Source organism: Pleurodeles waltl, chromosome 2_1 (assembly GCF_031143425.1).
Source record: "Pleurodeles waltl isolate 20211129_DDA chromosome 2_1, aPleWal1.hap1.20221129, whole genome shotgun sequence".
Taxonomy (NCBI): domain Eukaryota; kingdom Metazoa; phylum Chordata; class Amphibia; order Caudata; family Salamandridae; genus Pleurodeles; species Pleurodeles waltl.
The window spans coordinates 776919289-776928863 of NC_090438.1; positions in this window are offsets into that span (position 1 = coordinate 776919289).

Consider the following 9575-nt stretch of genomic DNA (forward strand, 5'->3'; position numbering starts at 1 on the left):
CACCCTGCCTTAGGGCTGGAAGCCTGCCAGAGGGGTGACTTTCCTATATTGCATGCAGTGTGTAGTGGACAGGGCACACAGGCTGTGTATCATGTGAGTTTTGCATTTTAGGATTGCACCAGGACACTCAGCCTGCAATGGCTGTGCTGGGTTTACTTGGATGCATCATCCCTGAGGGTGGCACAATCTGTGCTGCTGGCCTCGGGGGCCTACCCTTGCTACACTATGCCCTGGGTAGCTAAGCACCAGTACTAGGGACCTATAGTGGCAGCTAAAGATGTTGCCAATTGTGCCAATACATCATAACAGTTTTGGGAAAGCGACCTGGCCCAGGGAACCTGGTTAGCAGGGGCCCTGAGCACTAACAACTTTGAAACCACATCCAATACCATGTCAAAAGAGGCACTTTCCTACACTGTTATTAAGAGCACTGCACAGTTTCAGGGCCCTTACACACACACACACCAGTGTGCACACTGTGTAAAATAGTACAGTCCTGGACAAAACCGGTGGAATAACAACCTTTTGTTAAGAGCTTCATATTGCACACACACTGCGTTGTTTTTAAAGTGATTAAAGTAAGCCGCGGCCACAACTGGGCATGGGAGGAGTCTGCTTCAGAAAGTCAGCAAACACAACATTCCAAAAACACAAGCTGAGGCAATCTAAAGAAATAAAAAGTGTGTTGTAACTAACTTAAAGAAGCAAAATATCACATGTAACAGGTACAGTAGCCATGGGAGGAAATTACGCAGCGAAAGGAAGAACAAATGGCCACAATTAACCATTGAAAACTAAGGAATTTAGAAAGGCATTCGAAACAACCAATAGAAAGCAACGGATGTGTTCAAAGCCCACCGACTGAATACAGCGTGTCGAGAAGATTGAGCATGCGCGCTGTCTAGACTCGACCTAAAAGTTGCCTCAGCTGTGACAGCATTGGCAAGATGAAATGCTGTCTGGCCAGCCACCAGGCTGGTTCTGAAGTGAGAATCTGGAGTCGACCTGTGCTTGTCTATCTAGAATTATAGATACAGGGTAGTGAACACGGGCTCACAACTCAAAATGCACACAGCAACAAAAATAAATAATTGTCCAGCCAAATACTTACTTTTATGAAAAAAAGAGAAGTATTTCACTTTCTACCGCTATCCCCACACAAGGAAAAATATGACATTCATAAACAATTACACAATCCCCCTTGAGGTCGGGCTCTGTGTTTCTATGTTGATGTCCTGTCCTGCTCATTCCTCGTGTTAGTGATCTTGGTTATTCCCCATTCATATTTTATTCATTTGAGCTAAGCTGTGTTTAGCAATGACTTTTACATTTCTTGTATGATATTTTTCAAGGAATCTGTGTTACTAGTTGCTTGTTTGGTTAGCCTTTCCACAACATGTAATCTATACTTTCTGTTCACGGCTAAAAACACTGTAAACAATATTCTAGTTCTTATGTTGCCTGTTCAAGAGACAGCTTCTAACATCTAGATATAGCATTGCATCATGGCTGTGCCTCCAACAAGGTACGGCTTTGTTATACAAACGGTGCACTGACCCAGAAGTGGCAGCGGGCATTCCAGTCATGACCACCTTGGAGCGAATGCTGTGCGACATGCAGCTTGCTGGTGTTAATCTAGCAGCCTCCTGAAATGATTGCCATCTACATCACATGCCGACTCCTGACACTGTCCCCAGGTATGGGGTTGGGCCTAATCCCTTAGATTGGGCCAGGCAGAAGGGTACACCCACTATGTTCTCAGTGTAGTTTAGGGTTAGGTAGGAACCTCTAAAACCACGTTCACCACGGTTGGATTGTTTATCTCCTTTATTATGTTTGTAATGCTGATTACTTTTCTTTGTTTCATCTACCTAATTATCACAGCTCATTCTCTATAGGCCAGGTTGTTTCAATAAATGTACTGAAAACTTATCTCCCATCTTTTTGTGTCTCGCCTTTGCATGCACGAGTAATACCACGAAAGGGTAAGATCTGTTTCCATAACTTCCCTGGGTAGTCAGCTTGTCAGGTTCAGGTTGCCATTTCCACCTTCCACCCCGGTAGGTTTGGGGGTTCAGGTGAAGCACTGTGAGTTAGCCAAGAATTGGGCTGACAGGGCGTGGCCGGCAACATTGCCGGATAGTCGCATTGAGTGCAAGCTCTGGCCTCATCAATGTAATCCGCCTGGAATCCGGCCCTTCCAAACTTGAAGACTAGACCATCGTCGTCACCAAATGGTGGGGGACCCCAGCGCTGCCTCAGACATCTGGAGTTGCCCCGCCGGTGTCCGGTTCCTGCAACGGTTAGAGGAGCAAGCCTGGAGAGAGGCATACACTTGGGCTGGCCTTGTGTTTGGGCTGAGGAGGGCCGTACCGCGGTTGCTGGGCATGACGGCGGGACACCCCCAGACGGTGGATCCCTTAGCTCTGAGGCTCAGAGACCCCTGCTGGAAAGAAGACAAAGTGAGGCTCTGGCTGTCCCTGCCTGACCGACCATGCCCCCGTGCGGTGGGCTGCTGCCAGCGCCGGGGTCCCTGGGCCGCAGCTTTGGGGCTCCCTCCCTGATTTACCCAAGAGAGCGGGGACTCACAGGAAGCCCCCCTGCGGTTGGCCCCCTGATTCCGAGGCTGGAGATCCTCACCGGAGACATAGTGAAGTCGTTGACGCTTTGCTCCTCCGGCTTGACCATCAGCCTGGGGTCTTGCAGCTTTGACTGTTGCAGGCGTTGCGGTCCCTGAGGAGCCGGGGGTGGACCCGCATCGACATAGGGGGCTCTCCTGCTTCCCCCTTGAGAATTGAGTTTGGCAGAGTGGTCCTCTGCCCAGCTTCAATGAGTTCGGCCGGAGACGCGGTGAGGATGAGGGCACTGGGGGGCCTCCATAGGGGCTGAGATGGTCATTTAATTGGCTTCCCCCTGTGCCCATGGACGGGCGTTTCATATGGGAACCCTTGTGAAGACTTGGAAGGGAGACCTTAAAGAACCTTCCCCACCTTAAAACACTAGCGCCCTGTACTGCCCCTTGAAGGCGACTACACACACAGCCCACAACCTCCCAGGATCCCTGTCCGAGTGTCAGGGGATGATGACTGGATTCCTCTGGAGGGGGGATTAGAGGGCTCTTCCAGACCCTCCGAGACAGTGCATTAAGAGACACAAAGAGGCTGCAGGGTTATCACACTTAGCCCTGCAGAGGGGACCCACCCTGCTTCTTGATCGTGGCACTTCCTTCCCCCTTAGCTCCGGGAGGGGTGTCAGCCTTTTGTCCCAGCAATCCTCTGGGGCAATTAAAACAACAATGAGAAGTATTGCCTGATGCCTACTGAGGGGGATGCCTGACTGCCGGGGGAGTGGGGAGGCGGGGTTCCTCTGGCCCCACTGACAAGAGGAACTGAGTGGTCACAGGGAACCACAGGAGAAGTGTGATCTGAGGTATCTTTCTTAAGACAGGATCTTCGCAAAGTATCCAAGGGAGTCACAACGGTCGAGAATAGACTCACTCATATGGAGGAAACAATTCAGATCCTCAAACTGGGTGCAGGCGACAGCACAAAATCAACACTGAGGTCATGTGGAGGATTGAAGATGTGGAAAATCACGCAAAGCGCAGCAACCTCTGCTTTGTTGGGTTCCCAGAGGGGGTCGAGGGCACCACAGTCACAGGATTTCATTCCACTTGGCTCAGAGCCACTTTCCCGGAAGATCAATTCTCCTCCTGTTTTGTGATTGAAAGGGCACATAGAGGCCTACGCAGTCTGCCCCCTCTTGGAGCCCCCCTCACCCCATCATTGTCAAGCTCTTTAATTTTCTGGACTGAGATATGATCCACAGTGAAGCACGCAAGATAAGAGAGATCCGACATGAAGGATCTAGGATCATGATATTCCCCAATTACTGGCTGGATGTACAACGTCAATGCCAAGCCTTTGAATCAGTTAAGGCAAAGCTCCGCACCCTGCATCTCCAATATATGCTGCTTTTTCCAGCCAAACTCAAAGTCCTCTACCAGGGAAATTCAATCTTTTTCCAATTCCCTGAAGAAGCCTAGAACTGGCTTGAGGAGCACCCCTGATCCTGGCCTGACCCCACAGGAGACGTGGGTCACCAGATGCCTCACCTAACGTGAACCAGGCCCAAGACGGGTCAATGGAGATCATGGTGTCGAACCCGCAGAGTGGTCTCCAACAGACAAGGAACTCCTTACTTGAACACAGGACTACAAAACAGTAGACACTGGTCCTCTGACGCAGATCAAAATGACTGGAAAAAGGCTGCGGCACCTCGGAATGGCTCCTCCTCGAAAAGAGATTGGGCCCAAGGGAAAGACAGGGAGTGCTCATCGGACGCAGAGAGCATCCACCAATTACTTAAAGACATCACACACCTGGAAAGGGACTGAGATGGAGAAACAAAGCTTCAAACCCCAAAAGTGGCAACATAATAGCCAAACAGCACAACAACACCATGGTGTAGGCTTGGCGGCTCTACACCCCTCTAATAGCGCTTGCTTGGCTTCAGTGCACTAGTGACTTACTAGTACAGTTTTTTCCCCATCTCCCGCCCCGCCTCTCCACACCTTTTGCCCTTGTTCCCCCCTATTTCTTCTCTCTGGCTGCACCCCTCTCCCTTTATCCCCAAATCTTTCCCTTCCCCGCTTCTCCATTTTGTTATTGTAATTGGAGGTTTGTTTTGAGTGGTTGGTATGGGGAGGGCGACAGATCCCCCATGTATGGCCTACATTGTGTATGTCTTAAATGTTTTTGGGACTTACATGATGATCGGATGGGGTCTGGGTCGCAGTTACACAAATATGTTGGTTTTGTTGCAATAATATGGTCAAGACATTCAATTACACACATAGTGGTGGGCGTAGAAGACAGACATTAATGACCGGACATGGCACATTTCAATGATGTGGGTCTAACACAACTTTCAGTCCTTATATAGAATGTAAATGGGATGAGAAGCAAGATTAAACGGGGACTGGTCATTGCTTACCTTAAACGCCTTAAACCCGAGATGGCATTTTTACAAGAGACCCAGCTCAAAGGAACACACTGTCCTTTCGTGGGTAAAGGGACATATTCTGTACTAGCACAAGCCGGGTTCACGAATAGGTCAAGGGGGGGGGGGTGATATTAATTAGGAAGTCCCCCCATTCTATATACAGCAATGTTGGCTAGATCCATTGGGAATATATGCAGCAGTCCAGGGAACATGGGGCAGGACATCAGTGACCGTGATTAGTGTTTATGCCCCCCGCCTTCAAGCATACACATTAAACAACCTTACCAATATCCTACTTGAAATACAGTCCAGTTTGTGGATATGCTGGGCCTCATGGACCTATGGAGACATCTCCACCCCCACAGACTTTTACTACTTCACAGCACATAGGGGGTCATTCTGACCTCGGCGGGAAAAGGCGCTTACCGCCGGTCATAAGACCGCCATAACACCGCCGCGGCCGCGGTAAACCGCCACGGTCATTCTGACCCGCAACTGGTAAACCGCCAAAAACCCGACATCCACAAAAGTCCGCCACACCAAAGGTCAGCGAAAAACTGGCGATGACCAAACCTCCACCGTCACGCCAACAGAAATACGCCCATGCCATCACGACCCACGAATCCACGCGGCGGTCTTTCAACCGCGGTATTCCATTGGCGGTACACACCGCCGCGGTCAAAATACACACACCCTTACAAAACACAACCACATTGGACAATTTGAAACACACACACCTGATACACATACAAACAACACTCCCACACACCCAATACAATATAAAACACACACCCACATCACCCACAAACCCTTACGACCACAATAGCGACTGAAGGACAGAGAGAGACAGCACTGCTTAGAGTAGACCATCACACAGAGGCAAATCACAACATCACCCACACAATTACCACGCACAAAACACCATACACCACCACACACACCACACTCTACAACACATACACCACCCCTCACCTCATCCACACCACCCCATGGCACCCCAAAGACACCCCACGTTCTCTGACGCAGAACTCAAAGTCATGGTGGAGGAAATAGTTTGTGTAGAGCCCCAGCTCTTCGGGGCACAGGTGCAGCACACCACAATTGCTAGGAAGATGGAGCTATGGCAAAGGATAGTCGACAGGGTCAACGCTGTGGGACAGCATCCACGCAATCGGGATGACATCAGGAAGCGCTGGAACGACCTACGGGGGAAGGTGCGTTCCATGGTATCAAGGCACAACATTGCGGTGCAGAAGACTGGCGGCGGACCCCCACCTACTCCCCCAGAATTTACAGCATGGGAGGAGGAAGTCTAGCACATCCTGCATCCTGAGGGCCTCGCAGGAGCAGGCGGAGGAATGGACTCTGGTAAGTCAAATCTTAACTACTTCATTCCCCCCACCCCACCTGCATGCCAAATCATACCCCCACCCTCACCCCCACCCCCATCACACCAACTCCTTGCAAATGGCTCACCATCACAGCCCACCCATCCCAACACCAAGCCCTGCATGCGACCACAAAGCATGGACACCCATCACCAAAGCATGCCCACTGCACACAAACATCACCCCCACAAGCCACCCTCACAAAAGCCCCCACAAGGGAATGCCTGCACTTGGGTACACGGCCACCCACCCATTACACGAAATGCCACACACAGAAGCAATAACCATACCCTTATACCCCTGCAGGACCCGAACGCCACCACACCGCCACGGAGGGTCCAGAGATGTCCATCCCACCCCCAGAAGAGGCCCCCAGTGATGACAGCAGCTCTGTCTCCCTGGACTCAGATGACCAGCCCGGCCCATCGGGGACCTCGGGACAGTCGGTTCCCCACAGACAGCCACAGGCTACAGCAGACCTAACCCCCTCTGGGAACACCAGCACAGCTCCCACCCAGCGGGCCCATGCCTCTGTCTCCAGGACACGTCAATCAGCGGTGTGTCCGCCACTACAGGGCACCCAGGTTGACCCACCACCCCAACAACAACAGGGACATGGGGGCAGTGGTAGTGGGCATACCGTCCAGGGGAAAGAGGCCCAGGAACACAGGGGAACTGGGAGGGCTGCTGTGCGACAGGGGGGGGACAGGCCCAGGGAACCCACTCTCCAAGAGGCCCTCTCAAACATCATGGGAGCATACCACCACTCCCAGGAGACAATGGCTACGGTACTGGGCAGGTTCCAGGAGATCCAGGCACTGCAGGAGGAACAGTACATGGGGTTCAGAGAGGAACTGAGGAACATTAGTTCCGCAATGGGGACCATCGTCGTGGCCCTTAACCAAATAGTCACCACATTGCGGGACCATGTGGCACCCCAAAGGGCCCCTGTCACTAGCCTAGACCATGAACAGCCTACCACCTCCGCCGGCGCTAGTGGACAGGATGCCCACACACAACCACTGGCCACCAGAACCCCACCTCCTGCAGAAGAAGAACCACCCCGCAAGCGGAACCTGAGATCTCACAAGAAGACAGATTAGGATGCCAAGACCCCCGCCAGCAAACGATACCCCCTGATGTCATCCCACTGTCCCACATTGTCACCCTGTCTAACCTTAAACTGCCCCTGCTCCATCCTTCCACAGGCATATGGACAATGCACCTGTGAGACTGAGAACTGGACTCTGCCATGGACATTACTCCACCCCCACCCATCACCGTTTTACAATCATGTACCTAAATGTAGCACTTTAATTAAATCACTTATTGCACTTAAAAAATCTGGAGTCTGCTTGTATTCTTAACAAATGTATTAGACATAACGGTGCAAAAATGTTCAGTTACATTGTGATGACAACATACCACTGTCATACAGCTGTAGTCCATGGGCAAACAAAGCAGAAGTCACGCAGTGGGGCATACAGCTCTGAAAAGGGAAGGGAAAGTCACAAATCAGTTAACAGGAACTGGGGGGAAACACCGACAGTAGAGAGGCAGGAGGCTTTAAGTAAATGTAAAATGGCGTGGTTGAGTCTTACCTGTGTGCTACTGAAAATACTGTTGTATCACTGTGTCCCTGTTGTCTGTGTCGTCCCCGTCGTCTTCCTCCTCTTCACTCTCCACAGGCTCCACAGCTGCTACAACACCACCATCTGGACCATCCTCCTGCAGAAAAGGCACCTGGCGTCGCAAAGCCAGATTGTGAAGCATACAGCAGGCCACGATGATATGGCACACCTTCTTTGGTGAGTACATTAGGGATCCACCTGTCATATGCAGGCACCTAAACCTGGCCTTCAGGAGCCCGAAGGTCCGCTCGATCACCCTCCTAGTCCGCCGATGGGCCTCATTGTACCGTTCCTCTGCCCTGGTCCGGGGATTCCTCACTGGGGTCAGTAGCCACGACAGGTTCGGGTAACCAGAGTCCCCCAATAGCCACACACGGTGTCTCTGTAGCTGTTCCATCACATACGGGATGCTGCTATTTCGCATGATATACGCGTCATGCACTGACCCAGGGAACTTGGCATTTACATGGGAGATGTACTGGTCTGCCAAACAGACCACCTGGACATTCATCGAATGATAACTTTCTCTATTCCTGTACACCTGCTCACTTCCACTGGGGGGGACTAAAGCCACATGGGTCCCATCAATGGCACCAATGATGTTGGGGATATGTCCAAGGGCATAGAAATCACCCTTCACTGTAGCCAAATCGCCCACCTCAGGGAACACAATGTAGCTCTGCATGTATTTCATCAGGGCAGACAACACTCTGGACAAAACCTTAGAAAACATAGGCTGAGACATCCCTGATGATATGGCCACTGTTGTTTGGAATGATCCACTTGCCAAAAAATGGAGTACTGACAGAACCTGCACCAGAGGGGGAATCCCTGTGGGTTGGCGGATGGGGGACATCAGGTCTGGCTCCAGCTTGGCACACAGTTCATGTATAGTGGCTCTGTCAAGCCTCTATGTCAGTATGATATGTCGTTCTTCCATTGTCAACAGGTCCACCAGCGGTCTGTACACAGGAGGATTCCTCCTTCTCCTCGCAAGTCCCAGCAGACGGTGCCTAGGAAGGACAACATGGAGCACAGAGTCAAGCAACCCACAGGTACGTTCACACAGCTTGCACACCACACGATTCGCTATGCATTGAATGGCTTGTATGAGTGGCAATGCAAGGCCTAGGCCTGTGTGACGCAGTAGAAATTAAGCCATGTGGGCCCTTAAAATGGCGGCTGCCTGACCTGTGAAGTGTGACAATGGGATGTGAGGTCAATGCGCTGGCGTGGCACACCGTGGCGGTAGGCGGTCGAAGACCGCGGTGCTAAGCCGCATTGGTTAACATTGAACCCTATGGGTTTCAGGAGCCAATGACGATGTGCGCCGGCGGTCGCGGTACGCACCGCCGCGGGCGTGACCGCCATTTTCTAACTGCTTAATCACTCGAGACCTGATCATCCACAGGAGAGGACCTATACTGCAAGTGCTGCTGTGACCTCGGTCTGGGAGATACAATGGCTGCTGCGACTGGGGAAAGGGCCCCTGCCTTCACATCTGAGGAATTGGAGAAACTTGTTGATGGGGTCCTCCCCCAGTATGCGCTAC